Consider the following 21473-nt stretch of genomic DNA (forward strand, 5'->3'; position numbering starts at 1 on the left):
ATCTACTATGTTCACCTAGCTTTCTCTCAATATTACTATATTGTAATTAGAATACCTTTTGTCCTCTAGTTCCACTGCTCTCTGGATGGCTGTACTTGTATGGTTAGTATAAAAGACATGATTAGTGTTGATTTACCCAATCTAAGCTGGAGACTCTACTTTCTCTACCTTTCTCACATTTCACTAAATCCTAACTGCCACCTTAACATAATATATTTGGCTACCCAGCCAAATAGAAAGATATATAAAGAAACAGATTTTAATATTTTACTCAATATCAATAAAAAGAAAAAGTGAATACATAATAGAGCATTTACTCTGCCATTGCATGCCCACAGCATCTCCTAAACCCATAATGTCTCTAAACAGTTCTTAGATATGATCCAAACTCATGGATTGCAGAAAAGATAACTTACTTAATTTAGTCTCACAGGTTTTCTATAGTGGAACAAGAGAGTGCATAAAAACAAAACAAAACAAAAAAACCCAGGTCCCAATTGCTATTAATTTATGGCATATAGGTGGAATGCCAATGTTAAAACTGAGTTAAGGAAGAGAATTGAGTTAAGGGAGAGCTCAAGAGACAGGCTGGCTGTCATTACTGCTATTTTTTCCACTTAAAATTCAGCTACAATCAGTGGCCTCTGATCTCAACAATTGCTTCCTAGCTCACTGTTCATTAGCTGGATTAATATAGAATTCTGACTAGTTTCTCTCCCCTAACTCCAATGGAGTTCCGGACAGCAGCCAAAGGAAGAACAGATATGGAACAAAATTTTCTCCTTACTGATACTTAGATGTCCTTCTTGCTTCTGTTCTAAAAGTTCCTGTGGTACCTCCCCCTTAGTTACCATGTCTCACTATTTTCCTATTTCTTTTCCAATCAACACTACAACTTGGGTTGTTATTTGACTAGACATAGAGTTCAAAGATAGTAAGATGCATGCTATATATAATTGACATAAGAAGGGACATTGGAACAAAAAGCATAGAATATTAGAACTGGAAGGGACCTTACCTTAGAGATGGAAAATGTTGGAGTTGGAGGGGACCATGAAATATTTACTGTCAGAACTGGAAGGAATCTTAGGATTGAAAAATGAAAGAAAAATAATTTATTAGTCACTTACAAAGTGTTAAACATTGTACCAAGAGCTGGGGATAAAATTAACTCATACTCTAAGCATACTCTAAGACTTTAGAACATAAAACAGAATTTTGGCACTGAAAGGGATGGACATTAAAACATAGAACATTGAACTTTGAAAGAACCTTGGAACATTAAACAAAATGTTATAGTTGGAAGGGACATTAAAACCCAATCTCAGAACATAGAATACAGGATGTTAGAGCTATGGAAAACCATTTTTCTCAGCCGAACTTTTTTATCTTCCAGATGAGTCAATTCAGGCATACAGAATTGCATAGGTAGTAAGTAGCAGAACCAAGAATATAATCCAGTGGGAGACACACTGATCATAAATTCAATGTTCTTCCTGATGAATCATAATGCTAACAATGATAGCTCTTTCTCACATCTCAATATGGACACAGAAGTAATCATGTATTAATATTTTTTGGTATAAAGACAATTCTACTGCATTGTTCTGTGGGTTACGTAAACAAATGAAAACTCCCAGTTTACCTAATTTTTACCTCCATTTTGTTATTAGCTCTTGAGCAGGCAGTGGATTCCATTTTATTATGCACACCCTTATTTATCATTTCTTACAATGTTTACCTCATCTCCATTTATAAAAATCCTATCCATTTTCCTCAAGGTCCAGGTCAAGTTCTACCTTCTCCCTAAAGTCTTCCGTGATGAGGCTAGTACATATTGACTTCAAATTCTTGTGAATTCCATTTCTCTTTCTGAGATTCAGTTTTTCCTCTTGTAAAATGAAGGAATTAGAGTGAATGATCTCTAAATTCTCCTCTGTAACAGTCTTTATTTGAGGGCCTTTTCTGCCTTGTCATTCTTTCCATTGATGATGAAAGAATATTCTTAAAGGACAGGTTTGAACATGTTATTCCCTATTCAAGAATAATAGTTAATAATAATAATAAATAGATATTATTCAAACAGTATTTGCTATATGCCAGACACATTACTATTGCTTTATAATTGTTATCTTATTTAATCCTTACAAAAATCCCAGATTACAGATTTTTGTCCCCATTTTGCAGATGAGAAAACTGAGGTTAAATGACTTATCCAAAAAGCTTAATTTGAACTGAGGTCTTCCTGATTCCAGGTCCACTGTGCCACAAAGCTGCCTGGTGGCTCATATTATCTTTTTGCAAAAACAGAGAATCCTCCATTTAGCATTTAAACCTTATGATAATAGTTTTTTTTTTACAGATATATTGCTTTTCTCCTTCCTCCTCTATATACACATACATATTTTATGTTCCAATCAAACTGACCTTTTTGTTCTTTTTCAAATATGACATTGAATTTAATGTCTCCTTACTTTTTTTACAAATTATCCTGAGCCTTGTTTGTCTCTTAGTTAGTTTAAAGCAAGAATTAGCCCAAATGCCACTTCTTTCAAGAAACCTCTCTAGATTCTTTCCATTTTTCAATGTTCTCTACCCTCATATTATGTTGTAATTTTCTTGCATTTGGAGCTAGAAGAGATCTGAGAGTACAGTTAACCGAATCTCCTATATTCCTGTAAGCACCATAATAAGACTAAGTCCTTATTTGGAAAATCAACTATGTTAATGACACAGAAGAAATTGGCTCCTTCTTAACGAAGGAAAAAATCTATGTAAAAGGATCAAAGACAAAGGCATTCATGTGACATTAGATATTTAACATGCATTTATTAAATGACTAAAATTCTAGAAGATCCTTTTCTAAATGAGAAAACTGGGGCCCAAGGGGATTACATAACTTGTCTTAAGCCACCTGGGTAGCAAGAGCCAAATTTGGGGTCCAAACCAAGTTCATCTTGCTGTCTACTAGTTAGACATAAACAGAAGCCATCTTACCTTTATCTTTGCTTTTCCAGTGTCCAGTACATGGGAAAGAAAATAAACAATTGGTGATTAAGGTTCCTTCTAGCTCGAATATTGTATATTCTATGTTCTAAGATTTTTTCTTCTATAATATATTTTTTCATTCTAATGATATTTCCCATATAATTATAAAAATATAATTTTAATATTATATAGTTTTGGTTCTTATTTTATCTACCCCTTCTTCTCTTTATTATATTGTAAGCTCCTTGAATTCAGGAATATGTTGCTTAATTATTTCTGATTAATTGAATGTGAAAGAAATAACCAGGAGATCTAATTTACTCTGGGGAAAACCTAAATCCTGAAAGAATTTAATTTCAGTGGTGTGCATTAGAAGTTATCCATAGGTACCAACGTCTGATCCCTACACTTAGAAATATGCTGGTAAATGTTGAACAGCTGACTTTCTGAGGGAAAGTGTACCTATGAGACACTATTAAGTTAAATCTGCATTAATAATATTTTCTCTAACTCTTAAGTCTAGACAATCAACAAAACAGTAAATTAAGCCATTATTTTAGTGTTTGCAATTTCTGAAATATAAATGCTCCCCTTTAAAATTTAATGATTAACTCACAATATAGCTCCAACAAACCTGCCCCTGTAGCTCTCCATCAGTGTGTATAATTCTCCCTGAAGGAAGGTCATGTTCTGATACAGGAGGTGAATTGAAGGTCAGTTAAGAAATCAATCCTGGACAAAAATGTTTCAGAGGCCTGGAAATAGAAATAATCTCTTTCAATGCTGCTAAATCAAGAAGCAATAATAAAACACCATATTTAATAAAGGCTGGAATTGGAAATTGGAAAATCAACTATGTTAATGACCCAGGAAGAAATTGGTTTGTTTTTAGTGGAGCATAATCTATGTAAAAAGATCAAAGACAAAGACATTTATATAATTCTAATTATTCAACATGTATTTATTTTCTTTAAAATTGCAAGAGATCTGCAGGACATAGGGAATGCAAAGATAGAAGTCCTTGTTCTCAAGGTATTTACAATCTATACATTCCCCTGTATAGAGGAAACAAATAAATGTATACAAGATATATACAAAAAATTGTAAAACAATGTGTGGGGGGGAATCAGTGGAAGTTGCAGGCTTTAGGAAAAGCTTCATGTAGAAGGTAAGTTTTAATCTTTGTTTTGAAGGAAACTAGATATTTTAGAGACAGAGGGGGAGCAGGTTTATATTTAGGGAACACTCTAGAGATCTGGGGATGATAATGTGTGGGGGACAGATAACATGGCTTGAAACATTCATATAAGGTACTAAAAGTATATTAAGCCTAAAAAGGTAAATTGGAGCCAGGTTGTGAAGACTCTAGCTAAGCATTTGATTGCCTAGAGACATAGGGTCTCTGTATCAGTGGCCACTATCCTATTGTAGCTCTTATTGACAGTTTCACTACTCAGGTCAATGGAGCCTTTGAATGAGTCTAAGACACCAATTATGAAATCTTAATATTCTAAAATTCATGGATTGGGGGCTAGATGGAACCATAATGGTTATCTAAAAACCAAATTTATGGTTACACAAGTTAAGTAATACAGTCACTTATCAAATTGACTGGGAAACAGGAGAATGGGGCAAAATTGGTTAAATTTTCTATTTGGAACTAATCCTTGAAAGAGTCTGTATGTCATTCAGTTGTAGAAATTCATGAAAGAGAAATGTTCTTGATATTTTCCCTCCTCATAAAGTGTTCTTCTGAAATAGGTGATGAGGATAAAAATCTTCTGAAATAGGTGATGAGGATAAAAATCAATCATCAAGGCATTAGAGGATTAACTTTGGTAATGAGGTGAGGGGGGTAAGAAAGTATTGGTCAGGATAAGAGCCAACATGGCCTAGTGCAGGGAGTTCTGGACCTGGTATCAACCAATCAATCAATTAATAAACAAGCATTCATTCAATAGTTAATATATGGCAAGTGTTCTGTTAAGCACTGGGATTTGGAAAGAAATAATGAACTAATCTCTTTTGGGAAGCAGATCATATGCTTTTAAAAGAGACAATATAAATACCTATCAGAATATGCAAAATGATTATACACAAACTAAATATAAATCTAAGATTGGGACTTTGCTCTGACATTAGCTGTATAAGCTTATACAACCAAGCTTGGTTGGACAAATCACGCTATCATTTCTGAGGTTCAGTTTCCTTATTTGTAAAGTTAAATATATCCTTTATATGACCAATTTTATAGAGTAGTTGTAGAACAAGTGCTTTTTAAAGCTTACTATGATATAGAAATGAATTGTTATTATTTTATATCGATAAGAGTTTAAGGTCAGAGAAGAGGATCCCGAGTATTTTTACATGGAAACAGAGACCCAGAAAAGAGACATGACATGTCTAAGATCACAATCTAATTAATTGGGAACCTGGGATCAAAACTAGGTCTTCTACTTTCTTGTTGACCTTCTTTCTATCTCTGCATAAACACTTTAGGTATTTTCCCAGGCTTAATAAGAAACATTTGAATGTGTTTCTGTGAGAAGAAAAAAGGAGAAAGAGAAGAAAGAAGAAGAGGAGGAGGAGGAGATGAAAGACTCATTTTCTTCTCATGGAGATAAACTAAAATTTGTTTTTGGTCATCTATATCATACCTATAGTTACTAAACAGTTCAATAGAACAGGGTTTCTTAAATATTAACTTCAAAGTTCTCATGCCAGTCATATGCTATTTAGAATCTGAGAATTAGGTAGATCATTTTATCTATCTTTACTCTAAGTAAATGTCATTTGTTTGCTCTGATGGGATGCTATTTACAATATTTCTCTTACATTTGTCTTGATCCTGTCCTTTCTGTTAGAAAACTGTTCTCACTAATTGTTGAGGTTAATTTTCTAAATAAACCTGTCTACAGAGAAGTACAGTTTCCTCTTTGCCTTTGTTTATGTCTATAATTTTGAGGCAGGTGGGTGATGTAGCAACTAGAAAGCCCTTGGATTCAAGTCAGGAAGACCTGAGTGCAAATCCATTTTCAGACACTTATTGTCTGATGCTGGGCAAGCCACTTAATTTCTGTCTTCCTCTGTTTTTTTTCCCAATTGTAACATGAGGCTGATAATAGCATTGGCCTCCTAAGATTATTATGAGGATCAAGTGAGATAATATTTGCAAAGTGCTTAGCATAGTTCCTAGTATGTGCTTAAATGCATACTCCCTTTTCTTATTGTATAATTAATCACATAATCACATTATTAATCACATTTGTAGAAATGCTACTAAGAGTAGTGAAAAGAGGGACAGTCTATTTTTTTATTACTATGTACTTTTATGTCCATTTAAATCTTCCTATGGCATATATGCAAACTCCTCACTTTATAGAGGGAGAAAGACAGAAAAGGAAAGATCTTGCCTCAGGTTATATGGCTTCCAAGAGGCAGAGCCAGGAGTTAATTACAAAAAGGTTTTTTTTTTTTTTAATAGGGAATTGACATGATTGAACCTGTGCCACAGGAATTTATTTTGGTACCTATGTGGAATACAGCACAGATAAAAATGGGACCAGAATTGAGGAGGTGGATTAGGAAGCTATGATGATGTCCTAGACCCAGATAAAAAGTGCTAAGAGTATGGTTGGTGTCAGAGGGACTGCAGAGAAGGCAATGGAAGAAAGATAATTCCATGTTGAAGTTGACAGAATTTATCAACTGATCATAAGATTTATCACTGGAAAGGATCTTAGACATCATCCATTCCAACTCCTACCCTCCATCTTCTTTTATGGTTCTGCATTTTATATCTTCCCTCTCCTATTTTGACCAAATGAGACCTTGTATCATTCTTTCTCCTTGTTATCTCTGGATCCTCATTGCTCATCTGCCTCCTTCCTTCAAGAAAAATGTGATATGTAGGCAGGAAGAACCCTGGAAAGCTGCACAGTTGAAAGTCAGGATCAAAAAACCATTACAGAAAGGGATATGAGCAGCTGACATGGGGAGAGAATGGGGGAGGAAAGAACATTTTATAGAGTGAAATTACAGTTAATAGAGGAACAGCATTTTTTACATTAGTAATATTCAACATCAGTCTTGAATGGATCATATAAATATGTGGGTACTTTTTCAAACTTCTTTTCTGAAGTGCTATTCTTAACATGTGTGGGATTAATTTCCTGTGCTTTCCAAGTTTACAAGGGCTTGCCTGAGCCTCCTTGTACTTAGTAATTATCAGTTCATAGAAGTTAGAGTGACAGTGGAAATTACCTTAGAAGTCATCTGCTCATAAGACTAAGATCTAGAAGGGAAACTCCAAGGCGCATATTATATAACTGAGAACAAGGAAGTCCAGAGACATTAAATGACTTTTCTAGACTCAAACCCAACTGGGATTTGAACTGAGGACTCTAGAGACAAATTCAACCATCTTTACAACCTCCTCATTTTACATATTACAGGACTGAGCCTAGGAGAGTTAAGCTCAAAGATCATACATTAGGTGGGAAAGGATTTGAACCTAGAGACTTCAATTGTCATGATCCCCTAAAACTATAAGTACTATGAGATAATCATGGGACAATAGGAGTCCAGATTCAGATGTAAGTGACTAGCAACGAAGATTTTGGCTGCAACAGAGTTTATAGAGATGAACACTGGGTCTGATTTTTTCACTGGAATAGAGAACTCCCAAGTAAATGGGTTCATTTTATTAAAACAGGCCAATAACTTCTCCCCTGGCCCCCCACTCTCACTCCTCCCTGATCATCTTAGAGAATTGGCTACAATTGTGAAAGGTCAGGAGATTTGCCCTGGATTATAGAACCATTATTTGTCAGAGGTGAGACCTGAATCCAGATATTCCTGAGGCTGAGGTCAATTGTTTATCTACTAGATCACAATGCCATGCATTACACCAGATTCATTCATCTCTGAATTTTTGCACAGGGAGTCAGAATTGGGATGGAATATGTAACTCCTATTTTCTCTTTAGTCTATGCCAAGGGAGAATTCTTTTTTTTTTTCTGTTTGAGTTCTTTTAGCATCACTCCAGTCTCCCTCCCCATCCATCTCCCTGCCTCTGCCTTTCAGCCTTGCATGACAGAGGTGTATTTTGCTCCATAACAAGCACAAACTCTACCAGGAAATGCCAGCTGTCCAACCAAACACTCCTGCTGCTGCAGCTTTCCCAGAATGAGATCAATATGGAAATCAAAACCAGATCCCAAATCTAATTACAATCTAGGATGTATTTTGTCTTAGAGGTTCAGGGGAATAGAAATCAAACTTTCTTGTGGGGTGTGTGTGTGTGTGTGTGTGTGTGTGTGTGTGTGTGTGTGTTTCTTTTAAATAGAGGGAAGTCCAAAGTAATTACAAGTTCCCTCTCTCTGCTTCTGTTTCCCTACATCTATGCCTCTTGTGCAACTAGGCAAGCATAATGCCAAATTTGTTCAGCTGCAGGGAAATTCCATGGAGGGAAAAAGGTGGTGGTGGGGGAAGTGTTTAACATGGAAGCATAAAGAAATTCTGCCCCTAGAAGGAGGGGAAAAGTTGGAACAAAAGGTTTTGCAATTGTCAATGCTGAAAATTTATCAATGCATATATCTTGTAAATAAAAGCCTATAATAAAAAACTGAAAAAAAAAAAAAGAAATTCTGCTCCTATCTGATTTTCCAAAATTGCTTCAGAGCAGTACAATTGAGGATCAACCAGGCTAGCTGGTATGACTAAGGATCCAGGAAGGGTAGGCAGGCCCATCTGAATTAGAAATCCCAAAGGCAACCTTTTGTGGGATTGGAGGTCAATGTTCTAATGTTTCTCTAAGAGGAAATATAACTTTTTGAACAGAAAATGACCAGAGAGATGCTCTCTTTTCCCATCCTCATTTGACAAGATGGAGAAAAAAATGAACACTTATGTGGTTCCTACTACATGCCAGGCACTGTTAAACACTTTACAAATAGTATCTCATTTGATCCTTACAACAGCCTTGCAAGATAGGTGGGTATTTCACATGTGCAAAGATGTTTGTAGCAGCCCTTTTTGTAGTGACAAGTAATTAGAAACAGAGAGGATGCCCACCAGTTAGGGAATGGCATATGAATGAGCTAGAATATTATTCTTCTATAAGAAATGATGAACAGGCTGATTTCTGAAAATTCTGAAGGACTTATATGAACTGATACTAAGTGAAGTGAACAGAACAAAGAGAACGCTGTACATAGTAACAAGAAGATTATGCAATGATCAATTGTGATAGACTTGGCTCTTTTCAACAATGAGGTGATTCAAGACAATTCCAATAGATTTGTGATGGAAAAGGCCATCAGCATCCAGAGAGAGAACTAGAAATTGAATATGGATCAAAGCATAGCATTTTCACTTGTTTTATTGTTGTTGTTTGTTTGCTTGTTTTTTTTTTCCTTTCTCATGATTTTTTCCCTTTTGATATGATTTTCTTATGCAGCAACTGAATATGGAAATATGTTTAAAAGAACTGAACATATTTAACTTATATCAGATTGCTTGCTCTCTTGGGGAGGGGGAGAGGGAGAAAAATTTGGCACACAAGGTTTTGCAAAGGTCAGTGTTGAAATCTATCTTTGCATGTATTTGGAAAAATAAAATACTATTAATTTTTTTAAGAGTTCATATGTTAGAGGCAATAGGGCGCCACTTAAAGTTTTTTTTTTTTTAACCAGGAGAGTGACACAACACTTCTGCACCTTAGAAAAATTATTTAGATAGGTATGTGCAGAATAGATTGGAGAGACAGAGAGTTGAGGCAGGGAAATCAGGTTAGTTGGCTCTTACAATATCCAGGTCTCTAGTTGTCCTGATCTATGTCTGATGACTCTGGAGAAGAGAGAAAGGTTGATGACTTTGCTCTGCTTCACTTAAATGCAATTCACTTGCAAGTTAAAATATCAGCCTGCTGCTGTCATCGGTCCTTTTCAAGAAAGAAGGAGGAATGGCAAACAAAATCTAGATGAGATATTGAACCTAAATGTGAGTTACAACAATGAAAGTGATAAAGAATACAAGGGAGGAAGAATGATCAAAGCTTGATAACTGAGTAATTACGGAGAACAAAAATTTCAGAGATGAATACCAGATTTGGGACTTTTTTACATTCTGAAAATATTTTCAGTGATGGTACTATTAATACAAATAGGAAAGGTGAGATAGGCCAATTTAAAGGAGAAGGTAGAGAATCATTTCTGGACATGTTGATTTTCCCTTGTATCTTTCCTTCTGTATCCATGGTCCTTACCTCTATAGATACTTAATACTTGCTTCTTGATTAATTTTTGGGGGAAGAGAATAAGATTTGTTAAGCACTGACTGTGTGGTAATCACTGTATTATAACTGCAAAATGGGAGATATTTCCTATTATTTTAGAACATATATTTCTAGAGAAGAAGACAATATATATCATAGTATGGTTGCTAAGGAAGGGAGTTTTGGACCAGAAAGTCACAAGAGTGAACTCCTATGTTTCTAATCCATAAGGCAGTCAAATGTCATACCCTTTTCAGAATTAATAATAATAACATTCATTTGATTATTGTGCTCTTAGAAAGAGGTATAAAAGGGTGGGAATTCAATATGTGTAAAATATCAGGCATGGATTGGTGGTCTGTAGCTTCTTTTCTATAATATAAGGCCCAAGTAAGGTTGTACTCTGTCAATCATCAATCAAAATGTCTTAAACCTCGTATAGGAGTTCTAAAGCAAAGTAGATGAACTTTCCCAGAAGTCTCTGGGCTCAGTTTCTGAAAATCCCATATATCTGGCTCAGATAGTTGAAGATAAGTGGGATAAGATGGAGTGAGTAGATGACTGGATGAGTTGTTAGCTTATTTTGTAATTGAGTTAGTGCCATAGTTCATGAGGCTGAGGAAAAAGTATTACTCTAGGATGTTTGGAACTATAGGAGTTGAAGAAGTCTTGATTTGGGGAAGTTGTAGTTATGGTGGTGGTGATTTTGCTGGCCACAATGGCCAAATGCCAGAAAAAGGAAAAGCTTCTTCTGTGCTATGGGCAATGGGCCAATCCCTTTTATCCCTCATCTGAATGAATCCCCATCTGAAGCTAAGCTGCTGTGATATGAGAATTATACAGCGATGTCCCTGAGAAATGCACAAACATCTCCCTCGAGTGACAAGAGCTTTTTTTCATATTGCCAAACAAACAGAGGGATAAAATAATCATGGGCCCCCAGACTGAAAAAAAGAAAAAAAAAAAAAAACAGGCACTCCTTGGTGGGATACTTTTTTCCCTTTGTCCTTTAGTTTATAAGCAAATCACATTTCTTTTTCTTTCCCTGATGGCAAAGGATGGGATTATCTTAATGCTAGTCAAAGATGTTTTAATTTCTAGAGAATAGACTCTCATATCACTGACATAAATTTATTCAACAAACCCCATGTTCTTCCTTCAGTGTTGTACAATACTAAGTCTGGTATTGGAGCAACTAGATGGCACAGTGGATAGAGGGCCAGACCAAAGTCAGAAAGACTCCTCTTCCTGGGTTCAAATCGTATACATGTACTAACTACATGACACTGGGCAAGTCATTTCTTCCTGTTTGTCTCAGTTTGTTCATCTGTAAAAAGACCTGGTGTAGGAATGACAAACTATTCTAGTACCTTTGCCAAGAAAACTCAAAATGGGGTCATGAAGAGTTGAACACAACTGAAGTGACTGGACAAAAACAAGTCTGGTATTTATATATTTGTTTGAAATTTTCAAAATATATTCACAATGATTTGTATACCCTATCTTCAAAGCAACCTTTAAGGAATATGTGACAACTATCAGTAGCCCCATTTTCCAGAAAAGTAAACATTTCTAAGCATATATGCTTTGTTCTAAACTATGGCACAAAGAATAAGCTTCACAAGCATGAGATGGGGAGACATGACTAGTCAACAATTTGTGCGAAAAATATCTCTTAAATTCCAAAAGACTTACACAATGGAAAATGCTATCCATGTCCAAAGAAAGAAGCACAGAGTCAGAATGCAGATTGAAGCATAATATTTTCACTTTTCTGTGTGTTTCCCTCTTTTGTTTGTTTCTTCTTTCATAATATGACTAATGTGGAAATATGTTTAATATGATTGCCCATATGCAACCTATATCAAATTGCTTGCTGTTTTGGAGAGGGAGAATGGCAGGGGGGAGGGAGAAAAATTTAAAACTCAAAATCTTATAAAATGAATGTTGAAAATTATTTTATATGTAATTGGAAAACAATGAAATACTATTGATTAAAAAATCAGGAACACTTTTGGAAAAATATCTCTATATGCAGCATGATAATTATAGAAATATGTATAGAAAAATTGCATGTGTTTATATGTATATATATATATATATATGTGTGTGTGTGTGGGATTACTTGTCATCTAGGGGATGGGTGGGAAGGAAACAAAAGACTTTGCAAGGATGAATATTGAAAATTAACTATGCATATGTTTTGAAAATAAGAAGCTTTAATAAAAATATTTCTAGGTCTTATTGTATTGAAAATTTACTAAAGTCAATAGTGTGACATAATGTGAGATAACTTCTATGAATTGATGCAGAAAGTAGAAAATCAATTCAAAAGGAAATATACACAATGATTATATGTTAAAATATTAAAAGTATACTAAACATCATAATTTGGTCAAACAAAACAAACGATATTGGTTCCAAATAAGTTAAAGGAAGGAAATTTATACACAAAGCTGCTATAAAAAAGAAATATAAGTTCTAATGTAGAGTGGTGATAATTTAGTTGTCTTTTGCTCTGGCCAGATTATATTTGTATGTCCAAAATTGACATTGACAAACTACCTTCAGACAGAGGTGAACAGAATGTTGGGAGAACTGAGGAGTACATTCTAGAATTGAAGAAACTGGAGAGTTTTGATTTGAACATGAAAATTAATCAATCAACAAGCATGGTGGATGACATTATACTAGCATCTGGGGTGTGGTCATGATCATTAGAACCCCATATTTGTATATCATTTTCATGGAAGAAGAATATTGCTGTTCACTACTTTTGAGCAGTCATGTCTGGCTCTTGTGATCCCATTTGGATTTTAGTTGGCAAAGATACTGAAATGGCTTGCCATTTTTTTTTTCTTTAGCTCATTTGGAAATTAGAGAATGGGCAAACAGGTGCCCAGGATCATATAAGTATCTGAAGCTAGATTTGAATTGAAGTTTTCCTGACTCAGTGTTCAATCCACTGCCTTAGAAGAAGGATAAGAGGCAGGTAAGGGATAGAGAAGAGTTCTAGAGTCAGGAAGACTTGAATTCAAATCCAGTCTGAGTAAGTCATAACCTTTGCCTCACTTGCCTCAGGTGGCTTCCTTCAAACAGATGTTATGAGAATCAAATGAAATATTTCTAAAGCACTTTGAATACTAAAATACTATATAAATGATAAAAAAAGTTAATGATTATTAGAAAGTTCTTGGTCCCAGAAAGAAAAACTAAGATGGCTGGGTAGTACAGTAGTAGATTTTTAATCAAAACAGGAAAAGTTTACTGTCAATTAAAGTTGTTCAAAGTGGAATGGACTGGTTCGGGGGTGTTGGATCTCCTATCATGTTGGATCTCCTATCACTGGAGGTCATCTAGAAACACTTGGATGACCTCTTGATAAAACTATTATAGAGAAGCTTCTTGTTTGGACCTAACGTGGCGAACATGATGACTCAGGGTTTTCACTGTTCTAGGTTTCTGAGAAATCTTAACTCACTTTCTAGGATGTTCCAAGAAGAAATATAAAGGTATGAAGCTCTTTTTTCATCATCACCTCACAGAATTTCTAGTCTATAGACACAAGAAAAATAAATTTGGAAAGATTCTTCCTGGTCATTTAATCTTAGGTTTTCCTAAACAGAAACCTTTGGGTAATAATGAAGTGAGTGAATCTGTAACTTTTGAATTATCATTGCCTTATAAATAAACTAAAAAAATACATAAAAAGAAGTCTGTTTGATAATTAAGGAGGAAGAAAATTTGAGCCAAATAGTCTTGAAACCGATTTATCTAAAACATTTGGAAAATTGCTTAAAGGTATGAAGAAAGCTCATACAAAGGTATCACTTTTATTAAGTAGCTGAACTTCATGGAACTGTGACAAATTACAGCATTATGAATGTAGATTTTTATTATTCCCAGCAGCCAGAGAGGGCATCAAGTGTATTCTTTATGTTCCAGGTGGAATTTGAGGCTGCCCTGAAAGGGAACTCAAGTCAAAAACAAAAACGCAAAATAATTTAACAATTTAGGGAAGTTTTTGTCTATGGTCTATAGTACTTGAGCCAAGGGAAACTACTATTTCAGTGTTAATGGGCAAAAGAAAGCTCCCCTGATGTTCCATGTCACGTATTAGGAGAGATGTTTTCTAGCCACTTAGTAGTATTTTATTTTGGAGGTGTTTTTTCAAAAGAATCTGATTACAAAACTAAGCTTACAAAAAAGAAATCTCCCTTTATAATATTAACATGGGGATTAGAATGATTGCTATTTTCTGCTTTTACCAATATTCATGATAATAGCACAGAGAATGAAAGTCTTCTTTTTCATGAGATTGAGTTAATATAAGTGCTGGATTTATCCAAACCCATGGATTTGTAGCTTTGTATTCTGCTTCTGTGTAAATAACTAGGCAGAGCGTCTGGCTTACTGAGGGTAAAGCTATCCTATATCTATCTATCTATCTATCTATCTATCTATCTATCTATCTATGTATACTTGCTTAGTTTAGACAAATGATAGAATGAGGAAGAAGATAATGCTGATAAGAAAAATAGAGGGAGAAGATAAAAAGGGAAGAAAATAAGAAAAATAATCATGAAAAGAAGAATTATTGTAATATTTTAAGGACCTCTGATTCCCTAGGTGTTAGTAGTCTTTTCACTGAAGCAGCTTTCAATCTTCTTTCCCCTTTATAGATAATCTTTATGGTTATCTGTGAGGGAAAAAACCAGCTTCTGGCCAGTCTAGTAAGGATTTCTCTGAATTCATCTAGTGTGGCCACTGGGGGAAAAAAAAAAAAAAAAAGATAGACCCTGAACCACTGGAACCCTACTCAAAACCTTTATATTTTGACAAGCTCAGAGAGAACTTGTGTTCTTATTGGAATAATATGGGTATCTTGAGGAGAGAGATCATTTTAGTAATATTAAGAGGAAGAAATGATGATCTCTACTGTGAGGTCCAGCAGTGAAATAAATGATCTTTTATCCTCTGAAAGTGGATTGAGAAAATGAAAAACTATTTGAAGGGATAATAGTTGAAAATAAAATGTGAATTTATTGACTATGGCTTAAAATATAGGGATGCTGAGTCATTGTTGAGGGATAGGGTATACCTGACAAGGACCAAGAAAACAATGCTTTCCTGAAACTTTCCTTCATTTCTTGAATTTTTTTTCTTCTATTTGAACACCACAATCCTCCCTGATTCCCAAATTATCCTTCAGGTGAAAAAGAACAAAAATGTTTAATAAGGGCTATTCACACAATGACCTAATGTATTAATTATTTACTGACAGGATGGACGAAGGTTTTATTATCAGTACTCCAAAATCAAGAATGATCATGACAATTTACTAGTATTTATTTGTTCATGTTGTTATTATTTATATTTTTGTAGTCACTGAATATTGTTTACCTATCTTCAATATTTCTTCTAATGTTCTCTTCCAATGTCTTCCAATGTTTCTCTGAATTCCACATAGTCACCATTTCTTAGAGACAGCTAGGTAACACCACGGACAGAGTACTGGGTCTGTAGTCACTATGTCTTGAGACTAAATTTGATCTCATATCCCTATTAGTTATGTGACCTTGAGCAAGTTACTTAAACATTGCCTAACTCTGTTTATTCATCTGTAAAATGGGGGTCATAATAATTGCACCCACCTCTAAAGGTTTTAAAGATGATAAAATGAAATATTTTCAAAGAGCTTTGCTGTGTAAAAGTTAGCTGTTATTATTATAATGCAATAATATTCCATTATGCAAATTTGCCAGTTTAGGTTTTGTTTTGTTTTGTTTTATAAAGCAACTCTCTATCAGATATTGCCTGGAAATTTGTGAATTCAATCAAGGGAATTTAAAATGAAAATAGGAAAGGAAAGGAAAAACAAAAGTACTCATGTCTGCCAAGTAACATACCATAGAGAGTAGTATGTGAAGCAGGAAAAAAAAGGCAGAAGAGAAGAACAATAATTCACAGGAGGAAATATCCAAGAAAAGATTCAACATTAAGTCCCATGATTCCAGATGTTTATGTACAAAAGTATAAGGTGTGGAAAATAAATAAGGTTAGATGCAAGGAGTCAGATTTGATTCTGTAGGAATCTCTGAGACTTGATACAAGATTTATGCCTTGAATATGAATTTGGAAGTGAATAGGTTATTCAAAAGGAAGAAGAGGTGAAAAGGACAATGGAGTAGCATTGTGTAGTTAGATAAACTAATGTGAGAAAACCCAGGAACCTTAGGGAGGAGTAGTATGAGATTTGGATGAGAATCAGTGGAGAAACAGAATAAAAAAATAGAATTGAAGATATAAGTTGACAAATATTGCAAACCTGGCATGGAGTCATGATCACCTACCTGGACATAGGCATTCCTCTTCTGTAAGTTTTAAGTCATCTATGTTTCCTACAGTAATATAGCAATGGACTGGCATAACTGAGATTCCCATTTTGGATCAGAGTGTCTGGGTTCAAATTTTAAAACCATTGAATATCAGAATTGGAAGGGACTTCAGAGGAATTGTTGTCAAATCCATTTCTAACCAGGAATTCTTCAAAAGCCTTTTCAACAAGTGATACAATTAGCTTCCATTACCTCCAGTCTTGTTGAATGCATTACCTTATGAAGGTGCCCACTTTGGGGAAAACCTTAATTATTAGGAAGGCTTTAACTCTCTTCTTTAGCAAACCTAAATCATTTTCTCTTCATCTTTTATCTTTTGTTCTTAGTTCTGTCCTATAAGAAAGATTAAAAAAAAAATACTTGCCCCTTTGTGTTCTCTGTTTTGAGAATTCTGAATGAGTATTTAAGTTATCTTGAAGAATATCTCAGCTGCCTTATGTTGATCAAAGGAAGTTACCTATTTTAATTTTTCCCTCCAAGGCAATATGGAGAAAGTTAGGTGCTATAGGTTGATATGAAAAATTTAAAAATGATAACTGCCTTTGTACAGCTCTATAAAGTGTATAGAGTGCTTACCTATGCTTCTTTTATTTGTTAATCCTTGAGGCGCTTGAGAAAGTATTTTATTTTGCTTCATTTATTTCATGCTAGTGTAAAGGAACTCTAAAATAATTAGATTTGCAATATAATTAGAATTGGCTTGAGGGCAAAATTATGACACTGCTAGTCTGAATTTCTCAATTACAGGTATTCCATTTGCCTGGGATAATTTCTCACCTCTTTTTCTAGATGAATTCCTATTAATCCTTTCATATGCAAAGAAAGGGTCAATTCCTTCCTAAAGCTTTCCTTGATCTCTCCCATCCCCCTGATCTCAATTATTGTCTTCTCTTTTGAAGTCACATAACACTATTTGCACCTCTCTAATGCCCTTATTTTGTAATTAAAGGATAGTATAGTTATTTCTGTTTCTATTGTCTCCTTTCCCAATAATGTTACCTTGGAAGCAAAGACTAAGTCATTTTAGGTTCTTTATCTCCTCAGATAGCTTAGAATAGCACACACAATAGATATTTAATCCCCAATACCCATCCCAACTTCATCCCAGAGAATTTAGAGAATAGCAGTTGTGGTCTGTTGTGAGATTGAACAGGAAATATTACATCTTTCTCAGGAAGTGAAAGAAGAAGCCAACAGCAATATCATCTACTAATGAGCTCATTTTCCTTTTTGGAAGCTACATTTCTAAAGTGCTTAGACACTTTATGGACCTTGTTTAAGAAGGCACAACCTTTAATTTAGAACATTTTTTTTTTCCAGTCTTCATCCCATTTACTTGGACTTCCATACTTTTCTAAAAGAAGAGTCCAGAAAAAAATTTGAATACCTGTTGTGTAGTTGGCATAGTATGGTAGATAGAATGCATAACCTGAAGTCAGGAAGACCTGGATATGAATATCATCTCAGGTATTTGTTAGTTGTTTGTGACTTTAATTAATTTAATTTTTAATTTAAATAATAAATTTATATAGATCAAGTTAACTTAAGTCAGCAAAACTCTCAGTTTTCTCATCTGTAAAAGGAAGAAAGCATAGTGACTTGGACTTGACAACTCTTAATTTTTTTTTTCTAGCTCTAAACCTATAATATTATGATAAATCTCCCATAGCCTTGCTATGGGACCCATTAGGAGTGAGGGGTGGTGAGTTGTCCCCATCTCACAAGACTCTCTTAGAAGAATTCAAAAAGGATATTAAAAGAGTGTTTAAAAATGGGGAAAGGAAATGAGAACTTTGCAAGAGAGTTTGGAAAAGGAAACATAGAAATTATCTTAAGAAAACTTCTTAAAAATAGATTTAATGAAATGGAAAAATCATATAACTACTTACAAAATAGATTTGATGAAATGGAAAAAGCAAATAGCTTCTTATAAAATATATTTTAAAAAACCCAATTCTTTGAAAAACAGAATTTGTGAAATGGAAAAAAAAATCCAATGAACAAAACACTTCATGTAAAAGTTCAATTGGCCAAATGCCAAAGAAGATAAAAAGTTAACTGAAAAAAAATAATTCACTAAAACTGAGAATTGAACAAATAGAAATGAATGACTCAATGAGACTTAGAATCAGTCAAACAAACTACATAAAACTAATAATAATACTAAAACTATATTATAAAGCAGAGGTCATCAAAACCATTTGGCTAAGAAATAGAGTAGTCAATCAGTCGAATAAGTTAAGTTCACAGGACAAAATAGTCAATGACTATAGTAATCTAGTGTTTGACAAACCCACAGATCCAGCTTTTAGGATAAGAACTCACTATTTAATAAAACTGATGGGGAAAACTGGAAATTAGTATGGCAGAAACTAGGCATTGACCCATACCTAACACTGTATACCAAGATAAGGTTGAAATAGATTCATGATTTATGAATAAAGAGTAATATTATAAGCAAATTAAAAGAACATAGGATAGTTTACCTCTCAGATTTGTGGAGAAGCAAGGAGTCTGTGACCAAAGAAGAATTAGAGCTCATTATTTAACACAAAGTAGATAATTTTGATCATATTAAGTAAAAATTTTTGTACAAACAAAATTAATGCAGAATAAATTAAAAGGGAAGCAATACATTAGTAAAACAAATTATATTCAAGGGTTCTTGTTAATGCTCTTTGTGGCTTTTCTAGAGGTCTCTGGGGCAGCTTTCTTTGAAGCAGAGAATCATCATAAGAGTAGCCAGGTGTTAAGTCCAAAAGTCTTTATTGTTTCTTTTTCCTGGTGCTCAGCTAGCTTTCTCATGGCCTTCAGAAGTGACTTGTTTCTGTGGAGAAAATGCAAGAGAACAGGCCAGCCACCACAAGGCTGATGAAGGTGGAAATGAATCTCTCTTCTCTTGAGAGTTTGAGCTCCCAGCTTATATGCTCGACACTGAGTATAAACCAATCATTATATCACTAGGAAACCATTATTTGTTGTAAGATTAAATTTAATCATACTGAACTTAGAGAACTATTAATCACCACAATAAACTAGATAACCATTGTCTCATCAATTCCACTGACTTAAGACCTTATAAGAATCCTTGTTTCAAGTTTAGAGTTCTGGCCCATAACAGATTCTGATAAAAGCCTCATTTCTAAATTATAGAGAGAATTGACCCAAATTTATAGAATTCAAGCCATTCTCCAACTGATAAATAATAAAGGATATGAACAATTTTCAGATGAAGAAATTGAAACTATTTCTAGTCATATGAAAAGGTGCTCTAAATCATTATTAATCAGAGAAATACACATTAAGACCTCTCAGATTGGCTAAGATGACAGGAAAAGATAATGAGGAATGTTGGAGGGGATGTGGGAAAACTGGGACAACTGATACTTTGTTGATCAAACTGTGAATGGATCCAACTCTTCTGGAGAGCAATTTGGAACTTTGCCCAAAGGGCTATCAAACTGTGTATACCCTTTGATCCAGCAGTATTTCTCCTGGGCTTATATCCTAAAGAGATCTTAAATAAGAGAAAGGGACACATGTGAAAAAATTTTGTGGCAGCCCTTTTTGTAGAAGCTAGAAACTGGAAACTGAGTGGATGCCCATCAGTTGGAGATTGGCTGAATAAGTTATGGTATATGAATGTTATGAAATATTATTATTCTGTAAGAAATGATCAACAGGATGATTTCAGAGAGTCCTGAAAAGTCTTACATAAAGTGATACTAAATGAAATGAGCAGAACCAAGAGATCATAGTACATGGCAACAGCAAGATTATATGACAATCAATTCTGATGGATGTGGCTCTTCAACAATGAGATGTTTCAGGTTAGTTTCAATAGATCTGTGATAAAGAGAGTCATGCACACCCACAGAGAGTGATGTGGGTTAAGATTCCTTTCTGATTCCCAACCCCCATGAATTCCAATGGGAGATATTCTGGCTCTCCCAGCCCCCATGGGATCTGAGCCAACTTGGGCTATCCCAGCCCCCATTCTAATGATCTGTTCAGATTTTCCAACCCCCACCCCAAGCACAAACAGCTTCCTCCTTATTTAAAAACCCATTGAATTCTATTCAAATTCTAACCCAGCCAGGAGCCAACATGGGACTTCACTCATGAGTCCCTTCAGATTAAGGTCCACTCTTTGCAGGAGTCCCAAACATGGCATCCTTATACCGGCCATGTCAGGGTTCCTGCCTACCGGTGCCAGTCCTGGCCCTGGTGTCTTTCTACCTTCTAACCTTACTTCCAAACCTCACAATAAACCTCTTTTATTAATCTAGGTTTTCATGTCTGTAAATTCTTTTACAGGGACTCTAGTCTGCACTGCCACTAGACCTCATTTAACTCTGTATGCTTACACTGAATCCGAAGGGATTGCAGGGGAGCTCTATTTGATTCCCTGTACCCCAAACCTGCCACTAGACCTCAACCCTATTTTCATTTAGGTACTCCTTATCTAATTCTCATCAAGAGGACTGTGGAAAGTGAGGGAAGCTTACAACATAGCATTTTCAAACTTTTTGTTGTAGTTTGCTTAAATTTTATTTTCTTAATCAAATTTTTTTAACTTTTTTGATCTGATTTTTTCTTGTGCAGAAAGATAATTGTATAAATACGCATGCCTATATTGGATTTATCATATTTTTTTTTTTTACCAAGTTTAACATATATTGGATTATATGTCAGCTAGAGGAGTGATTGGGGGGAAAGAGGTGAAAATGGGAACAAGGTTTTTCAAGGGTCAATGTTCAAAAATTACCTTTGTTTTTAAAATAAAAAAAACTTTAATAAAAAATAAATGT

At 34.7% G+C, this 21473-nt stretch overlaps 1 long non-coding RNA gene across 1 annotated transcript in view; it reads right to left on the reverse strand.

Annotated features, from left to right (window-relative positions):
- Nucleotides 1-3541: 3541 nt before the first annotated feature.
- The window catches only part of LOC141553562 (uncharacterized), a 140110-nt gene continuing 122178 nt past the window's right edge, over nucleotides 3542-21473 (reverse strand). Inside the window, exon 3 of the long non-coding RNA XR_012485525.1 lies at nucleotides 3542-3743. This is a non-coding gene — a long non-coding RNA (uncharacterized LOC141553562). The remainder of the gene's footprint in view (nucleotides 3744-21473) is intronic.

This window comes from Sminthopsis crassicaudata, chromosome 2, assembly GCF_048593235.1.
Source record: "Sminthopsis crassicaudata isolate SCR6 chromosome 2, ASM4859323v1, whole genome shotgun sequence".
NCBI lineage: Eukaryota > Metazoa > Chordata > Mammalia > Dasyuromorphia > Dasyuridae > Sminthopsis > Sminthopsis crassicaudata.